Source organism: Moschus berezovskii, chromosome 16 (genome assembly GCF_049115385.1).
Source record: "Moschus berezovskii isolate FMDL1 chromosome 16, NW_MosBer_1.0, whole genome shotgun sequence".
Lineage (NCBI taxonomy): Eukaryota > Metazoa > Chordata > Mammalia > Artiodactyla > Moschidae > Moschus > Moschus berezovskii.
Genome location: NC_142475.1, coordinates 925,933 through 944,597, shown reverse-complemented (window position 1 = coordinate 944,597; position 18,665 = coordinate 925,933). Strand labels below are relative to the sequence as shown.

The following is an 18,665-nucleotide window of genomic DNA, read 5'->3' as shown; positions in this document are numbered from 1 at the left end:
CTGTGCCGCAGACCAGCAGCGGCCATGTAATTCATATGAAAATCGCAGGCGTCTGGCCTGGTACAGTTGGTGCCCATGTTTGTCTTCTAAATGAATTTGAAAATGGATGTCCGGACAATGTATTAGTTATTTCAGATAAAGAGGCAGATGGCACTGAACGTAGTTGAATAAAAAGGTAGTCTTTCCGTTTAACGTTTTTGGGCACCTGTCAGATCCTTTCAGCAGATATAATAGAGAACTAGTGAAAACAGTCCTAAGATCAATTAAAGCCACATTGGTTGAGTGATATTACATGATGAGAACGGTGCTAGGTGCAGTATCTCTGCTTTATCACTGACAACAGCAATTCTGGACAGAGGTATTGTATCCATTTTTACAGACAGAAAGGAAATGTGGTTCAGAGGGTTAAGAACTTTGCCTGAGGTGAAGATTTTTGTATGAATTCAGACATGCCTGGCTCTGGACCCTGTGCTTCGGAACCGTTATGTAAATGTGTGGAACTGATTATATCAAGAGAAAAAATAAGCCCAAAATGCCCTTACTATGTCTTAGGGACCTAGCTGATCCTGTGGACAGAGGATAATACTGCGTTTGGGTTGGCTCTGCCCTGGCTCTTGCTGTGAAACTGTGTCCTCCAAGAACATGACAGTGATGGACGGCGTTCCTGTGAGTTAAGAAATTCAAATCAATAAAAGGCTTGAAAGTAAAGGTTTGAGCTTTGAAAACTAGAAAGAATGTGTCCATGTCTCTGAGCTTTCTGCATCCCAAGGATTCGAGTGGCCCAAAGCAGATCATCTTTAGGCTGTAATATGACAGTATAAGCTGGCCTCCGGAACGAGTATGTTCTGCTGGTTGGAAGGCTGAAGGCATGAAGCTTAGTGTCCCGTGACAGCAAGCGGAGATCCTGACGATGTAGTTGTAAGGAGCCTCACGCAGCGCCCGTCCCGGGCACCGTCAGGAACCTTGCTCTGCTCCGCGCCTCAGCACCTGCTTCCCTCCACCGTGTGTCTGTCTGGCGCTGGTTCGCTTCTCATTCTGGCTGAGCCCTGCCTTTAGATCTGTCTGCCTTTGCCCTGAGGATCCATTTCCTGCTCCGTTTGTCATTCAGCCCTCATGCACACACATCCTCCCCAAGGAACCGGAGAGTGGACCTTCAGAAGGCCTCCGCATCGGCAGGGACCTGGGCGGCTCTGGTCCCTGCAGGCCTCTCTGGGCCAGAGTAGACCTTGCTGGTTTTTCGACATCGCTTTCAAACTAGTTTGACTTCTGGGAGGGGAAAGAAGCTGTTGACAGTGTTTAATGGTCATTGGCTAGATTTTGTTCTTGGCTTTCATCCAGGGTAGATTTATAAATGTGTTTGAAGTTCACCCATATAAAAATATCTTTTGAATTTCCAACACCAATAGAAGTGTTATTTCCACTACCAGTAATCAGAAACTTAGAGCTGAAAAGATTCCACTGGTTCTTAACATTATGTACGGGTCATATGCCTCTCTGAGAAAGTAGTGACAGCTATGGGCATTTTTCCTAGATAAAAAGGGGTGTGTGTGTATGAGAGACAGAATCAGAATTGCACACAGTTTAATGCTGTTTACGGATCATCTGAATCTCCTGGTCTAACCTCCTAATTTTACAGGTAAGGAAGGTAAAGTCCACAGAAGTGAAATGACTTAGGCAGGCTTAAGGAAGATAACCAGAACTAGGATCTAAGCACTCCTGACCGTGCTGTGAAATTGTGTGTGTGTGTGAGAGAGAGAGAGATCAGTTTAATGCCTGGCCTGCCCTGGGGAAACCCAGTTTGTATTATTTCCATCCCTTCTCTGCTCCACCCTTGCCATCATAGTCATTTCAGTAATTAATATGATCGGCCTCTCCTGAGTTTATATTATGTTCAACTGTTTTAATAGTAAAAATGAAAATGCTTTGCTTTGGTTAAACATGGGTCAAAGAATATTACATTTCTCACAACTTCCTGAAACAGCTGAGCAAGTACTGTTAACTCCACTTTACATGTTAGAAAATCAAAGACCCAAGTTAAGTTGTTCCGGGCCAAGTGCAGAGGCGTCCCAGCCCTTCTCATCCGTGGATTCCGGCTGGGGGACTGGACTTACGTCTAATCCTCTTGTTTAAAACGAGCATAAGCAGGAACATGCAGGTCCTGAGTGAAAGCCCCGACCACTGTTCCTCAGCCTTCAGTGTCCCGCAGAATCACCTGGAAACCCCGACAACAGTATCCAGAGGTGGGGACTCCCTGGTCTGGGGCGAGGCTGGGACATCAGCACTTTTCAGAAACTCACAGGTGATTTCCCCGTGCAGCTGCCGAGTGAGGAGCATCACCCAGACCCTTAAAGGCTGCGCTCAGCGCTGCCTCATCCTTCCTGCGGTTGGAAGAGAGGCTGTGCTGGCGCCATGCCTCAGGTTCAGATGGAAGGCGGGGTTCCGTGGCTTCCCTCTGAGACACTGCAGAGGCGTGTGGGTGGTGTGCGTTCAGCATGGAGGTGTTTCCTTGCCACGTTTTGATCCCGAGCATATTTGACTCAGGATGTCGCACTTCTCACGAAGCCAGACGGCAGCCCCCAGCCCCCTGACCATGTGCCCGAGCCCCCATGATGTCTGTGTCCAGCTTGGCAGCTTTGAATCGTTGCAGCTGGGCCTGGTGGCGTTCTGGAAGTCCGGCTTCCCGAGAGCCAGCCTTAGACACAGCTCTGCCCCACGTCCCTGAGGAGGGATGGGCTTCCAGCCCCTTTGGATGATGAGGCTGCCACAGAGCTGCCAGGGCACAGCTGCGGTCCCGCAGCCTGGGAAGATTCCACCGTGTCCTGTTCTCTTTGAACGGCAGAAGTTTTTTTAAAAGAGAAGGAAAATGTACTGCATACTGTCCTGAGGCAAGTTTAAGGCTGGTTTAAGGAGGTTGATTTCTTATGGATTCAAATGCGCTTCGGGGATTTTGGTTTCAAATGTGGCTTCTTCTCTGCCGAGGAGTAACTGCTTCCTTTCCCCCTCTCCTCCTCCACGCTAGGCCTGCAGCCACCCAGACTTGGCTACAGCTTGTGCTGAATGGGGACAAGCTCCCAGGGCAGGCGTTGAGATGGGGCTGTCTTGCTGGCGGGCAGGGAAGGCCAGCCATCTGCCCAGGAGGCCCCCAGAGCCCCCCGCTCTCAGACGAGAGAGAAAGCTGCCTTTGTCTGGGGCAGCGTGTGACCAGCTGCTGGACCTCAGTGGGGCCACAGTGGCCAACTGCACTGCGCTCTGCCCTGCATGTACCCACAGCTGGGCCGATGAGATCAAGTTCCAGAATAATCAGGGCTGGGCACAGACCTTATCTTTGTGGGCCCAGAGGTGGCATGGCCGCCTGCTGCCCTGGAGAGTTCAGGGGGCAGGGTACCAAGAGTGCTTTGTGTGCTAAGCCACTCAGTGGCGTCTGACTCTTTGCGACCCCATGGACTACAGCCCACCAGGCTCCTCTGTCCGTGGGATTCTCCAGCAAGAATACTGGAGTGGGTGGCCGTGCCCTCCTCCAGGGGATCTTCCCAACGCAGGGATCGAACCCAATTTCTTATGTCACCAGCATTGGCAGCCGGGTTCTTTACCACTAGCACCACCTGGGAAGCCCCGAGGTGCCATGGGCCACCCCCTTCCGTGTCACCTGGAATCCAGGGCTGTGGGGCCGTGTGTGGGGCCTGACGTGATGTGTCTCGGACTCTGGGAAAGTCGAGCTCACCGTCTCTGAGCTTCTGATTGTGTGGAGGTAGGACACATACAGAGAGAGCTGGGAAAAAATGCGTGTCTGTAATTAGGTGTTCCTTTCTGGGTGTTTTGTTTGTTTGTTAATTTATGTGTCTGCACCAGCTCTTCTCTGCAGACATGGGATCTCTGCTTGCAGCATCTGAGACCCTAGTTCTCTGACCAGGGATGGAACCTGGCCCCACAGTTGGGAGCACGGAACCTTAACCTCGGGACCGTGAGGGAGGTCCCAGGTGCTCCGTTCTGCAGCCCCGAGTCCACGGCCGCCCCCACTGCCCCGTTGGCCGGCTGTGTCCCGACCCCCAGTGTGAGTCCTCACCCCACACGCTCAGCGCCCTGGGGCATGTTCCGTCTCATCTGGATCCCAGCGCCCGCGTCTCATCCGCATCACAGTGTCTCCGAGTCCGTGCCCACCTTTGCCTTCAGCCTGCTTCCTGTCAGTCCTCAGCTTCCGTCCTCAGATCCTGCCGGTGCCGTCAGCTTCCATCTGTGTGTCTGCGTCAGGTTTCCGCTGCTGGAACCCGGCTCTGACTCTCTCATCCTCTGTCTCAGGCTGTGTGACCGTTCCTTTCTCACGCTTCTTTTAGAGGGTCTGGTGGTGGGCGAGAGAGTCCTGGACTGGCAGTGGGAGGAGCAGATAGATACAGGCCGGCGCCTGGGGCGCCAGGGCAAGCTGGAAGCTGCCAGCCCTCTGCGTTCACCTCTCACCTCACGGGCTTCGGAGAACGAGCTGTAATCCCGTTAGCGTCGCTGCGTGTGTGTTAATAACTTCTCCTTCCTACTCCTCCTGTCCTTCTCCCTGGGCACCCAGTGAGTCCCGCAGTTGTGTACGGCTCCCAAATCGTCATTTCTGGTTGGGCGACTCCAGCTTTCTTTCTTGAAGGTTCTGGAATGGGATTATCGGGGAGGCTGGAGAAGAAATCCCTGGAGGACTATGCGGGAGCCCTGGTTCCATCCCTGGGTGGGGAAGATGCCCCGGGGAAGGGAGCGGCGCCCCACTCCAGTACCCGGGCCTGGAGAACTCCGTGGACTGTACGGTCCGTGGGGTCGAGGAGAGCCGGACACAACGGGGCGCCCTTGCGTGCTGAGCTCACAGCCGGTGGGGTTGAAGCTGCGCTCCTTGGCCAGAGCAGGACCGCAGGACCCTGGCCGGGCTGCACGGGGCGGGGCGGGCCTGCTCCAAGGCGTCCCTGCGGGCCTCCATTGCCAGGGCAGCGTGAGCCACGCCGGCTTGCACACCCACCTTCCAGGTGCTACGCGGTTTCCCCAGTGCTGACTGACTCCGAGGCTGCCTTGCAGAGGGCCTCTGGGAAATGGACTTCTCGCCTGGCCGAGCTGACACCACAGAGCTCCGTTCCCTTATTTATATGTATGCCTTCCTAATAAGTGGCCCTCAGAATGTTCCTGGTGCAAGCACAAGGAGGGGGTGGGGAGAATAAGCGTGAGATCCAGTCAGTGAAGGAGAACCAGGTGCCCTCACGGGGGTAGCCCCTCCTCTGCCTGCGGTGCTGTTGTGTGTGGAATTGAGTTGCATGGTCTGGAGTGAGGCTGCTTTCGCCACTGTCTCTGAGAGCAGAAGCCCGCTGTCTGCTCCCCTCCAGCTCCTTGAGGCCGGGGCCCAGAATGGATGAAGTGTTTAAGAAGGAGTCCTCGGTTTGATCTTCTCCCTCCAAACTTCTAAGAGTGCTGGTTCTGGCAAACTCAAGCTGTTTACACGACCTATCTTATTTTGGCTGCTTTGTGAAAGAAGCAATATGACCAGGCTGAATATGACCATCTGGAAAATGTTCCTGGAAGCATTTTTGAATGCCCAGAATGGAAGTCAGCTTTTCAGGGTTAGCCTATAATCACTTTCTTACATACACGCTTAGTAAGAAGAGTTTGGTCCTGGCTAAGAATCCAGTGGCTTAGCCTTAGAAGTAAACATTCATGCGAGCAGACCGGGAGGGCAGACTGCTTAATGCAGCTGTGTCTGGTGTGTCCTCTGGGCGTGGTGGGAGGAGGGCCCATCTCTGCTGGGCTCAGCCTGGCACTGCACCCATTGCCTAACGCACGTCGCCTCCTGTCTTCGTCACACAGCCCTGCAAGCTGCAGATTAGCTGTGTCTTATAGTCGAGGCTGAAAGAGTGACTCAGAGCCTCTGCTTGTGCAACTCAGTGACAGAACCAAAAGCCAGATTAGCCCTGGTCTGCCTGGCTCCAGGGCCCTTCATCTCTCCTTTATATCAGGGTGCTCTTTGCATTAATTGACATTGTTTTCCTTTCTGCTCTTCAGCTCGTCCATCTGGCTAACCTTGGCAAAATGTGTTATCAGTTCTGCCAGGGGTTAAGCATTTCTCTGGGAATGGAAATATTGGAGGGACGCCCAGTCTTCAAATCACACATTCTCTGGGTCTGTGTGTGAGACTTCCGAAGTGGACCTGCCCTAGAGTGTAACACACCGGGCCATGCCCTCTCTTTACCGCTGGACGGCGGGAGCCGGGAGGTGGCCGGCTTTCCTGCCCCAGCCCTGCGCCATGTCAGTGTGGAGCTCTGCTGACTCTTCAGCGCAAGTCCCTGAGCTGAGACAGTCTGGGGAGGCCAGTCGGCAGCCTCTTCTCTGCATGCACAGATTGCTGGGTCCTGAGTACGCCCCGGCCACTGGTGGACTCAGGAAGGGGCTCCAGAGCAGAACTGTGGGCTCCGCTCCGCTCCCTGGGAATTCTGCTTCCGTTAACCTTCTCTAAAACTGTTTAAGGGTAGGTCCTGGATATCCTGCCCCCCAGGAGGTTGCTCTGTGCTTAGTCCTATTTATAATCCTTTTACTTTTCCCATCAAAACACTACCAGCTCGACAGTGGCCTGTTTATCTGTACAAAGTGCATATACGTGCACGCACACACGTATGTTTTGTTCTCAGCCCAAATCAGAGCAGCGCCGCTCCTGGGGAAATGCAGAGGAACGAGGCCGGCCTCACTCGGGACCCCCTGGTCATCCAGTGGGGAGGACTCCACACCCCATTGCAGGGGCCCGAGCTCGATCCCTGGTGGGGGACTGGGAGCCTGCAAGCTGTGTGGCATGGCCAAGTGAAAATATTAAAAACAAACAGAAGATTAGACTCACTCATACATGCTAGAAAATACCATCAATGCACAGCAGACCCCCCTTGTGATTAAACTAATATATGAAAAACCCCTGGGGGGTGGGGTGGGGTGGGGCGGGAGGGAGACTCAGGACAGGGACGCGTGCACACCGGTGGTTGATACACGCTGATGCAGGCAGAGACCACAACACTGTAAAGCAATTATCCTCCCATCACAAACAAATTCAGAAATATACGAAAAAAGCATTGCATTTGTGGAAACAAAGTTGTAGTGCATGTCTTTGCATTACAAAAACATGAATAACCTTATGAATAACGCTAATGTGTTCTGTGTCTCGTTGAATTTGAACATCTTGGGTGTATTAACCTTACATTTTAGCATAGTTCAGAAATAAAGCATAATAATTCGGGGTGTCAAATGGCTAACGACAAACATTCTAAGGGTAAACTGCTAATTGAGTAAAGGTTTCTTGTGGAGGAAAGAATTCGGGGTCAGTGAGGAAATGTGACCTGGAGCCTCTTTGCTTTGGCCATCGGCTCCTGTGGGAGTGAATGCTTATGGTTGGAACGTGTCTCCCGCTGGTGGAAGACCCAGTCTGCAAAGAGGGAGAATTCTAGGGAGCTTCCCGCATCCACGGGGCCACCAGCTGTATGTGGGAAGAGCGGGGGGCATGATCACGGCCTGTCTCCTGCCGTGTGAAGGCTCCCAGGTGTCAGACTCCTGCAGAGCAGGATGTCCAGGGAGTCCCGGGGTTATCGGCGTCTGCGTTGCTTCTCTTCAGTTACCTGCACCTGGGCAAACCACCGGGCCAAAAGCGTGCTGTCTTTAGCTCAAGCAGACCTTGGACACAGTCCCCGTGCAGTCGTGAGTTGCCTGGGGGGGTGACAGACTGCCAGTGTGGACCGCAGATCCTCTGTCAGCCTGGCCCGCGTCTCAGAGCATGGCCAGGAGGGCGCACGTGCATCCTGACTTTGGGAGCCCAGGCTCTCTGGACTGATCCCGAGCTCCTCACAGCCGAACCCCCAGAAGGGCGTCACGACCTCCGTCACCCCCCGCAACCGAGCAAAGTGGACCAAGGCTGGCCTGGGTCTGAAACACACCTTTGACCGCTTTGGGCTGGAAGGGAGCAGATTCGTTTTGGAACCAGCAAGCACTTAGAGGTTTTCAGTTGGCAACAAAAGTTCTTTAGCTGTATTTTGTTGTTGTCCTTGTATTGTGGAAGAAAGTTGTTCTTGCACACGTTAGCATTCCTTCAGGGCTAATTGTGGAGTCTGCTCTCTGGGGACACCGCAGAGCCATATAGCCTCTGAAAAGGCATCGTGTGCAGGGGAAGGCTGGAATTCTCCGGAGAGCGGCTCCTGTGTTTGTCTGAGAACCGGATCTCTGCCGCCTCCCACGCCAGCCACTCTCTAGCCAGCTGCATACTTGGTGGAGAGATTTATGGACCTCAACCTACAGCTGCAAGTTTTCTTTTTCTTTTTTTCCAGGAACAGTGTTGTGCTGTCAGAGCTGTTATGCAATAAGCATAGACACACAACTTATTTCCTCCAGAAATGTCCAAAACTCCTGAGTAGTATCCTTGTTGAATCTGAGCGTTGATAAACATAAAGCATTCTGTGGATGGAAGGAACTCATTCAACAGATGTAACTGACGTCTTGACGCAGCTTGTATCTCTGGTGCTTTGTTCAAGGACCATCCGTGAGTCTAGTTAAACACTGTGTGACTACTTCAGTTCTGAAGCAACTTTATTAAAGTGAATATCTTAGGGACAGGAGCAGAGATTCTTCTAACTGAATCCCACCGTTCTGCTTACTTTAAAATTATGCTGATTATTTACTGTGGCTTATGGATTCTTTATCCTTATGGAGTTCTGTTGGATTGGGAAACTTTTTCTCTTATCACCCCATGGGTTTTTTTAATATTTTTCTTTTTTTAAATTTTTCTTTCTTTTATTGAAGTATAGCTGGTTTACAATAGCATGTTAGTTCCAGGCGTTCGGCACAGCAAATATCTATCATCATTGAGTCAGCAATCAGAATAAATAAATGTGTATAATATTCTTCTTCAGATTCTCTTCCCTTATAGGTTATTACAAAATATTGAGTCTCGTGCACATGTTACACGGTTCATCCTTTTTGGCTGTCTGTCTTTTATGCAGTAGTGTGTATATATTAATCCCAACCTCCTAATTTATCCTTCCTATTTAAATTTCTCCATTTAAAATAAGTATGTTTAAATTTCTGATCTGAATGAATAACTGCAACTTGACATCTGTTTCCCAAACCAGAACCTGGCTGGCTTCCCACCTGTGGGCCTGTGCGATGGTCCGGCTCTGTTGCAACAGTCTGCATCCACGGGGCTCTTTTGGAGGGAGAGGTTGTACAGGAAGAGAGACAGAAGAGAAAATGTATATTTATTTAGCATCACTGGCATTAAACACTGGGCTTAGTACCTCGTCAGGTTTGATCCCCATAATAAATACAATCCCCATTTTACAGTTGAGATAAGTATAACTCAGAGAATTTGTAGCTTGGCTAAACTTGTAAATTATAAAAAATAAGAGTTTAAAAAATTGCACTGTATAGAAAATGTACACATTATTCATGTACATCTCAAACTGTATTACAAAGCAAATCACTAGTGAAACTCCTTCCCAGGAATTCTAAGATCATGGACTGGTTGCCTGCTTCTGAAATGCGTATGACTTTACCGTTTTGCAGTCTTCATACTGGGGACGTGTTTGGAAGTGGCCTGCCGGGTCACAGGTCGTGCGCATATGTTACCGTTAGAGAGAGCAGTTGTTCTGTCCTTTCTGAAAGTGCAGAGGGGTCATCTGCATCTTTTTATTGTTGTTGGCCTCACGCATGTTGGATCTTGGTTCCCCAACCGGAGAGCAAACCCACGCCCCCTGCTGGAAGGCAGAGTCCTAACCATGGACCGCAAGGGAAGTCCCTGTAGTGTCTTTTAGACCTCTGCCGTCATCTACGTGTTGAGAACACTTACGTGCGTGACAGCACCTCCTCCTACACGCCTTCATTTGTACTCTTCCCAACTTCATGTCTAAAAATCGTGTCTCCCTTGTGAATATAATGGAAGCAAACTCCTGGCCTAGTTCTTAGCACCAAGCAACCAGGAAACCAAAGTTGCTATAATAGTAAATAGTTGTTCGGTCACTAATTAAGAGGGGTCATTTTTTCTTTTTGTTTAATTTTTTTGACTGCACCACATGGCTTGCAGGATCTCAGTTGCAACTAGGGATCGAACCTGAGCAACAGCAGTGAAAACCCGGAATCCTAACCGTTAGGCAACCAGGAACTCCCAAGAAGGTATTTTTTCTCATTTTAGAGCTGAAAGGTGCCGTAAAGTCTCTAAGAAATATACATTTTCCCCCAGCCAGCCCAACTGATGGGATGAAGAACTAATGCTTGGAGAAGTGAGGTAGCATGTTCAGAATTATTCAGCTCTCTGGGTGCAGAGCTGAGGTGAGAGTTTATCTCCTGACTGCTAATCCAGAGCTTTCTCCATTGCCCCGTGCTTAATTTGCGTGTGTGTATAGTCCCTCAGTCATGTCTGGCTCTTTGCGACCCCATGGACTATAGCCCTCCAGGCTCCTCTGTCCGTGGAGTGAGTTGCCACTTCCTAGTCCCAGGGATCTTCCTGACCCAGGGATCAAAGCCGGCTCTCCTGCACTGCAGGCGGACTCTTTACCACTGTGCGCCTGGGACTCCCCCTTGGGGAAATCCTCACTGGGGAGGCAGGAAGGAAGGAGAGAAAGAGCAGATCCCAGAGACACACGTTTTAGGATTTTTTCTTTTTATGCGAATAAGCTAAACTTTATAGACGCCTGAAGAGTGCCTCGCATTGAACATGGCAGCCCCGCGCTGAGTTGATACCTGGTACCAACACTCTCACCCACCTACAGAAGACAGACGGCCCCTGAGTCTTCTGCTGGCCTGTCTCCACTGTGAAGCAAAGATCGCGGTAACAAAAAGGGAACAGGTTAAAGGCACAAATTAGGTGATGCGGTTGCCATGACAAGTGGTGTGGCTTGCGGGAGTTTTCTGGCCGAGTTACGTGCAGCGTTGTTACCGAGGGTAATTATACAATCCTTTATTCAGCTTATGTCCTTCCTCTGGGAATCTTTAAAATCCGCATCCAGGAATCATTACTGTTCACCTCATTCTAGCAGAAGAGTTATAAATAAGTGTGGTTATTTAAACTTTGGTTGAGGATCTTTAAACCTGATAGGTCTCGCCCAGTTGTAAAGATTAGTCTGATTTATGCTTTTTTTATTTCAGTATTTATTTATTTATCTGGCTGTGCCGGGTCTCAGGTGTGGGTTTTCTGTTTTCGTTGTGGTGTGTGGGGTCTTCAGTTGCAGCGTGGGGACTCTTAGCTGTGCCAGGTGGGATCTGGTTCTTTGACCAGGAGTCGGATGCTGACCCCCTGCCTCGGGAGGGTAGAGTCTTAGCCGCCGGACCACCATGCAGGTCCCTGAGTTATACTTAAAAGAGTAAAACTGCCCCCTTACCATTTTCCATCAGTTTCTTCCCTGATGATGATGAAGTGAGCATTATTCCATTTTTCAAAGATGCTGGAAGGAAAAATCAAATCATTGTTCCTAAGAGACTTGTGTGTGAGAGGTGCTTAGATGCCATATAGAGGTGTGCATCCATGTGGCATCAGCGGCCATTTGGGGGGAACTGATTATCTATCATTCAGGGGACGAGGCAGCCTGGAGCTTCAGTATACAAGCATGTAAAGAACTGTGGGAAAATGTTAGTCATCCTGTTAGCCATTAGGACACTGCCCGTGTGGACTGGCAAGCTGCACCCCGAGAAGTGATCCAGGTGTACGGATCAAATGGCTAGACTTTCCCAGGTATGGATAACAAAGGAAAGAAACTGAAAGTCATCCATAAAAATATAGTGCTCTGTTTAAATATTTATGCTGTGGCTTTCACAGTCTTGTATGTTAGATTATGGAAGCCATGGTGTAATAATTTGGAGCAGAGTTTAAAGAACTTTCTGGCGCTAGTGGTAAAGAACCTGCCTGTTAATGCAGGAGATATGGCTTTGATCTCTGGGTCAGAAAAATCCCCTAGAGAAGGAAATGGCAACCCACTCCAGTATTCTTGCCTGGAGAATTCCATGGACGGAGGGGCTGGTGTACTATAGTTAATAGGGTCACAAAAAGTCAGATATTGCTGAGCATGCATCATTAAAGAAATAGGAACAATTAAAATAGAACTTTTTTTCTTTCTAAACTTTCAACAGCTTTCAAGTGTTTCTTAATTTATTCATGACTTCCTTAATCTGACTCACCCTCAGCCTTCTTTTGGTTTGGATACTTGGGCTGTAAAAGAGCCTCAAGCTTTGTCCTCAGCAGGTCTGGCTGTGGTGTGTATTTGCCACGGTAACACCTGACACTGGGGGCTCACATGCGGCTATAAAAGTGTGTGTGCGCTAACACGGTGGCAGGTTTGGTTGTTTGGGGAATTGCATTTTGAGCAACTTGGATATTATCTCTGACAATAGATCTCAGCTTGAGCATTTTATACATTGTTATTATTCATTTTAAAGTCTAAGAAAGAAAGTGAAGTCACTCAGTCGTGTCCAACTCTTTGCAACCCCATGCACTGTAGCCTGCTAGGCTCCTCCATCCATGGGATTTTCCAGGCAAGAACACTGGAGTGGGTTGCCATGTCCTTCTCCAGGGGATCTTCCCGACCCAGGGATTGAACCTGGGTCTCCTGTATTGCAGGCAGATTCTTTAACATCTGAGCCATAAGGGAAGCCCTCATTTTAAAGTCTAGAAGATAGCAAAATTTGGCTTTATGGATGAAATAGGAACTTCCTTGGTGGTCCACTGGCTAAGACCTCACACTCCCAATGCAGGTGTCCCGGGTTCGATCCCTGGTCAGGGAACTAGATCTCATATGCCACAACTGAGATCTGATGCAGCCAAAAACTCAATAAATACTTTGGAAAAGTAAAAATTAAAAAAATGAAAGAGATTGCAGGCAAGCAATAATTACAATAATATCTGAAATGTCAGACCCCCTCTTGTATTTGGGGTTGTTAATTCTCAGAGCTGTAGAATGTATTCAGTTCAGTTCAGTTCAGTTGCTCAGTCCTGTCTGACTCTTTGCGACTCCATGGGCTGCAGCACGCCAGGCCTCCCTGTCCTTCACCAGCTCCCGGAGCTTGCTGAAACTCATGTCCATCGAGTCGGTGATAAGATCTGACAATTCACATTTTCAGCAAGCCCTCGAAAGATGACTTATATTTGCAAACAGCTTGGAAGCCACTGTTTTATACTTGGATGGGATTTTCACTTGGGCAACTGAACAGCAAAAACGGCTTGAACAGGGACTTCCCTGGCAGTCCAGTTGTCGCTCGCCAATGCAGGGAGTGTGGATTCGCTGCCTGCTCGGGGAGGACGCCACGTGTCTGAGCAGCCAAGCCCCAGCACAGCCAGAAACAAACCAACGAATAGTTTTCTACACGTTGGCTTAAATAATGCAGACTGAATTTGTAGCTGAAACTTCTAACATGTAACTGGCTCAAAATAAGCTTCTTTGCTAATCAGCGTATCTCCTGTCACAGGGAACGTTCTAGCAGGATAGCTTGGATGCCTGGTGAGATTTGTGGAGAGGAATTCTGCTTTTACCGGGAGCTTGATTAGGGTGACCTCTAGACACAGCTGAGGACTCTGCGTGATTGGGAATCTCAGCGTTAGCCTGCCGGTCACAGCTTGGCCCTGCATTCTGCCTCTGACTGGACGAGCTTCCGCTTCCCACTCACCGGGACTTGGCCCTCCCTGGCTTTTCTCTGTCTGTCTGGGTCTCTGTCTTGCTCAGTGTTTTAGTATTTTCAGGGACAGCCTGAAGCAGCCTTCCCCTCCAACCCTTCCTTCTCTTTCAAGATCAGAAGACAAAGGACAGCTGAGAGTAGCCTCCATGGGAGGTTTCCGTGGCAGGGATCCGAGTGCCTGGTGGATACAGATTTCCAGGGTGGAGAGAGGACAGGTGCGGTGTGTCTGCTCCACCTCACTCCCAGTCTGGATGAGACGCTCAGATGATTGTGATGGACCCCGCCATACAAGGACTACTGTGCGAGTGCACAGCCCCAAGGGCACTCTGTCTGTTCTTGGAGGGTTAGCTGTTAGCCTCCGACTGCCAGCATGGGGGCAGGGGGAATTAGGGCGAGGTTGTTTCCTTGGTTTGGCCTCTGATCAGGAGGAAGCCTGGGGTGCAGCCTCGGTGTTTACCCAGCCTGGTCTCAGCCCGCGGTGTCCGAGTAGTGCCCCGTGTTCTTGTTACCTCCTACCCGACTGGCTGGTTTTCAGAACCTTTCTGCACTGCCCTGCTGCTCAGAGACATCGCGTACCCAAGACTTGGGAAGGCTTTGTTCCTGCTCTTCATTAAGGGCGCTGTCGTCTGGTCGCTCAGGCGAGTCCGACTCTTTGGGGCCCCGTGGACTGCAGCACGCCAGGCCTCCCTGTCCATCACCTTCTCTCGGAGTTTGCTCATTAAGGGTAATGTCTTCTGTATCCCTTCTTTATAAAGTGAAGGTAAGGACTCCAGCCTCTGGGCTGGAGGGAAGGGGCCGAGATGTCCGCCCTGCTCCCTCTTGCTGGCGGCGGCGCGGGGGTGGAAGGTCGAGAAGGTGAGGGCTGCGGCGCCGGGGCTGCTGCTGGAGCTCATTTGAGGTCGATGGCAGTGCCCACTTCCGGAAGCGGGGCTCGCCGCTCTGGGAGCAGCAGGACGGCACCTCATCTTTATCGCAGCGGCAGCTCAGCGAGGAGGAGCGGGCCGGCTCCGGGACGTGGCAGCGCCCAACGGCCTGTGCCGTGTCCGGGCCGCGGCGGCCCGGGGCCCCTGGTGGCCGGGAAGCGGGCGGCGACGTCTGCCCCTTGGTCGCTGCGCGCTCCCCGGTAGTCTCGCCTCTCGGGCCGGCTGGCCCTGCACGTGGACGCGGCGGCAGCGTCGGTGGTGCCGCACCCCGGGGGCTGCGGGGCCTGCGGGGCCGTGCCTGGGGGAGGCGGGCCTGGGCCGTTCAGCACCTCCGTGCAGCTGCAGCCGCCGGTCGCGGCCCCGGGCCTGAGACAGCGGCTTTCATGGAGCGCCCGGAGAAGGAGCAGGCCCGGGGGGCCAAGAACCCCCAGGAGCAGAAGTCCCGCTTCGCTAAGTGCTGGACGTACAGCGTCCCAGTCGCCCTCTTCCTCGTGATGTCGGGGGCCAGGGCGGGGGCGGCGGCCGGTGAGGGCGCGGCCCGGCTGCCGCCTGCCCTCTTTGGCCCGGAGCTCGCCCTTCCTGCCCAGCGTGCCCTGCCCTTGGTCATCTTAGGAGGGACTCTCCGGCCCGACCATCTTCCCGCCCCGTGGGGGTCGGAGGGCGCCCCCTCCCCAGGAGTCCCTCCTCTCTTGTGCTTGGAGTTACTGTGGGGTGGGGGTGGCCGGGTTCTGGGCCCTGCTGCACCCCACCTTCCCCATGCCCCCTGCAGCCCTTGCGGTATTCCTCTACCGCAGGGTAGAGCCCACACTCCCAGTCCCCTCACCCCGCCCCCCAAGCCCTGCGGGGTGGGAACACGCCTGGTTCTCTGCGGCCTCCCTGCCTTTGTCTGGTCCCCTCACCCTGCCAGGCCAGGGCATGCCCATTACTTGTCTGACACTGGATTGGGACACCAGGCTCCTGTCTGTGGTCTTGAGGGCACCCTGGGGCTCCCCAAAGCCCAGGGCCGGCACAGCAGGGGTGGGCTGGCCCGGGGGCCCCCTTGCGCTCCTTCTGCCCAGCCCTGCTCCCCCTGCTCTTGCCTGTATCTGACCACGGCTCTAGCGGGAGCTGGGAATTCCTGCTGTTAGGACGCCAGGCCCTCCAGAGGCTCTGGGGCTTGAACCAGCGATGTTGGAAGTCAAGACAGAGCAAACTACTCTGCAGTGGAGTCAGGGGCCAGTTGATGTATAGAATCCCATTCCTTGCTGATCGTTGCCCTGGGACTTTGCTGGGTCTTTGCCGTTTATCTCCCTTCCTCCTGTCTGTTTAAAAACATCGACAGCATAATTGAAATAGGTAAACGTTTGGGAAACTTGCAGCTTGCAAGTTAACAGGCAAATACAGCTGTTAACTAGGCTAAGAGACTGTCAGGATGTACAGACGCTATTGAATTCTGCCGGTGGCTGGGTGTGTGCTTCAGAAACGCCAAAAAAAATGGCTGCTGTTGTCATGGTAACGGCAACATCAGGCTACACGGTGTGTGAGTAGCAGTTTATTAAAGCGTCCCCTAAATATTCAGCGTTCAAAAAAATAAAAAAAGTGAAGGTAAAAGATATATATGGGAAGACAAGAACTTGAAGGTAATATGCAAAAATAGTAAGTAGTTCACTTGAATTGTGAGTAGTTTTTTCATTTCTGCAAACTTCTCTAATGCAGCTGGTATACTGCTTTGTTTTAATTAGTAAACTGTTTTTTATGTTTTTTTTTTTTTAAAGAGAAACAAAACCAAAGCACCTTTGAGATGAAAACAGGGATACGTGAACTAGGGGAAGAGGATTAAGAGGTACACACTTCTAGCTGAAAATTAGGACTAAGTGTAGGGAACATAGTGAAAAATACTGCAGTGACTCTGTATGGCGACAGTGGTAACGGGAGAGGATCATTTTGTGATCCTAAAATTATCGAATCACTATGGTGGCACACCTGAAACTAACAGAAGTCAATTATACTTGAATTTTAAAGTAAAAACAAAAGGTAAAAAAGTGAAGGGCTCCTCCTTGTAGGACGTGAGTTCAGAGCAGCTGCAGGCGCCTGGGAATGCGCTCTTGTCAGGGAACTGTGGACACGAGAGCCTTGCAATCAAACCTTTGAAAACCGATCTGATAAAGATCATTGTAAGCAGAAGAAAAATGCCACAGCCTCACCTGAATGTTCCTAACCACCTGGGGTGGCGTCTAAAGCCCTCTGACCCCAGGCGGGAGGTGCTGGGCACCCAAGGTTGGTCTGCTCAGAGGTCATCGCATGTTCTGTGTGTTTCTGCTTTTTCATGTCAGTAGAGAAATCATCTCTCCCAGGCTGTGTGGTTTCCGTTGTTACTTGTCGTGTGTGTTGATTTTCAGAACATACTGTACCAGAGATGCTAGTTCGCAGTTCATTAAAACCAAATACATTGCATGGCAATACCTGCCTTTCTGGATCATTTTGCACATTTTTAGTAACAGGACATTGGAACCGCTGGAACCACAGCACCTGTTGGGACCACTTAGAGAGAGATGACGTCTTTCCAATAGCCTGACTCTAAAAATACTACCTTGAAGATAAGCAGGATACATGTTTGAAAGGCTTTTTTTTTTTACTCATTCAAGGGGAAAAAATGAAATGTCTAAATTTCTATATCATTGAGAATTTTAAGTGACACAAGAAGCAAGTCAACCTTAACTGAGTAAAAACCTTCTTATGAAGTTGGCAGAGGCTAAACAACATCAACATCACAAGATATTTGAGGGAACCCAGACTGTTTAATTAGGGCTTGCTTGGTGGCTCAGATGGTAAAAGAGTCCTCCTGTCTGCCTGCAATGTAGGAAACAGGGTTTGATCCCTGGGTCGGGAAGATTCCCTGGAGAAGGGAATGGCTACCCACGTAGTGTTCTTGCCTGGAGAATCCCATGGACAGGGAACCTGACAGGCTACAGTCCATGCAGTTACAGCAAGTCAGACAGAACTGAGCAACTGACACTTTCACATTAGTTTTGAAGTACCAAGCCCTCCTCTTCTCTCTCTTTCTCTCTGGTGGCCCCAGATCAGGGATCACAGATCTGAAACACCTCTCAGCTGGGTGTAAGAAACACAGGAAGTGCTGAGGACCACAGCAAATGGGAGACCATGGACCATGAAAAGGAGCAGCCGCTGTGGAGCAGGGCCCAGCGGCCACCCACAGCAGGTGCGGTCAGATCTTCAGACTCTTCCAGAGAGGCCAGACTCTGGAATGTTTAAAAAAAATATGTTTTTATTTCTTAACTTATTTGGCTGCCCTGAGTCCTGGTGGGGGCACGCAGGATTTGCAGGACTTTGTCCCCGCGCGCAGGACCTTCGTCCCCGTCGCAGGACCTCTGTCCCCACGTACAGGACCTTTAATTGAGGAATGTGGCATCTAGTTCCCTGACCTGGGGTTGAACCTGGGCCCCCTGCATTGGGAGCATGGAGTCTTAGCCACTGGACCACTAGAGAAGTGCCCTAGAAATCTAGATTTTTATGTGAAAATTTCCTGATTTTTAAATGTTGGTCAATGGAAAGAAGGACTATGTAGGGGACAGAATACAGTTCTGGCTGAGACTAAACGCTGCGGGTTCCCTGAGCGACAGGGAGACGCGTCTCAGCCTCGCGAGCCTGTGGAGGGTCGCCAGCGTGTAGGCGCAGCGGCAGCCTCTGCCGTCTCCTTGGGCGACACAGAAAGACTCTTCATCCGTTTGCAGGAAAGAAGCGCCGTGCTGTGAAGTCAGCACTCTGGACGGGAGGGGATGGAATTCTTCCACACTCCTGAGTATGCCAGAGCAGAACGCACCAAGCTCGAGCAAGCGTCTGCCTTGTCCTTGGTCGGTCGCTCGTGTGTGGGTGTCCGTCCCAGCCTCCCACTGTACCCTCCCCGGCCCTACCCGCTGGTGACCGTGTCTGTGACTCTGCCTCTGCTTGGAGCTTAGCTCTTGTGCACCTTTTTAGGTCCTCCGTGGCGATGCCGGACCCTGCTGGCGTCTCGGGGCTGACTGGCCTCTCCCCGCTGGGCGGGACGGGCGCACAGCGTCCTCAGCCGGGCCGCCGGGGCTCACGCGGTGCCCTCTCTCCGCC

General features: G+C 51.3%; 1 protein-coding gene and 1 pseudogene across 1 annotated transcript in view; both read left to right on the top strand.

Annotated features, from left to right (window-relative positions):
* DEPTOR (DEP domain containing MTOR interacting protein) overlaps nt 1–18,665 on the top strand; it is a 156,503-nt gene that overhangs the window by 131,259 nt on the left and 6,579 nt on the right. The window lies entirely within an intron of this gene.
* LOC148775201 (uncharacterized) lies at nt 6,961–18,665 on the top strand (annotated as a pseudogene).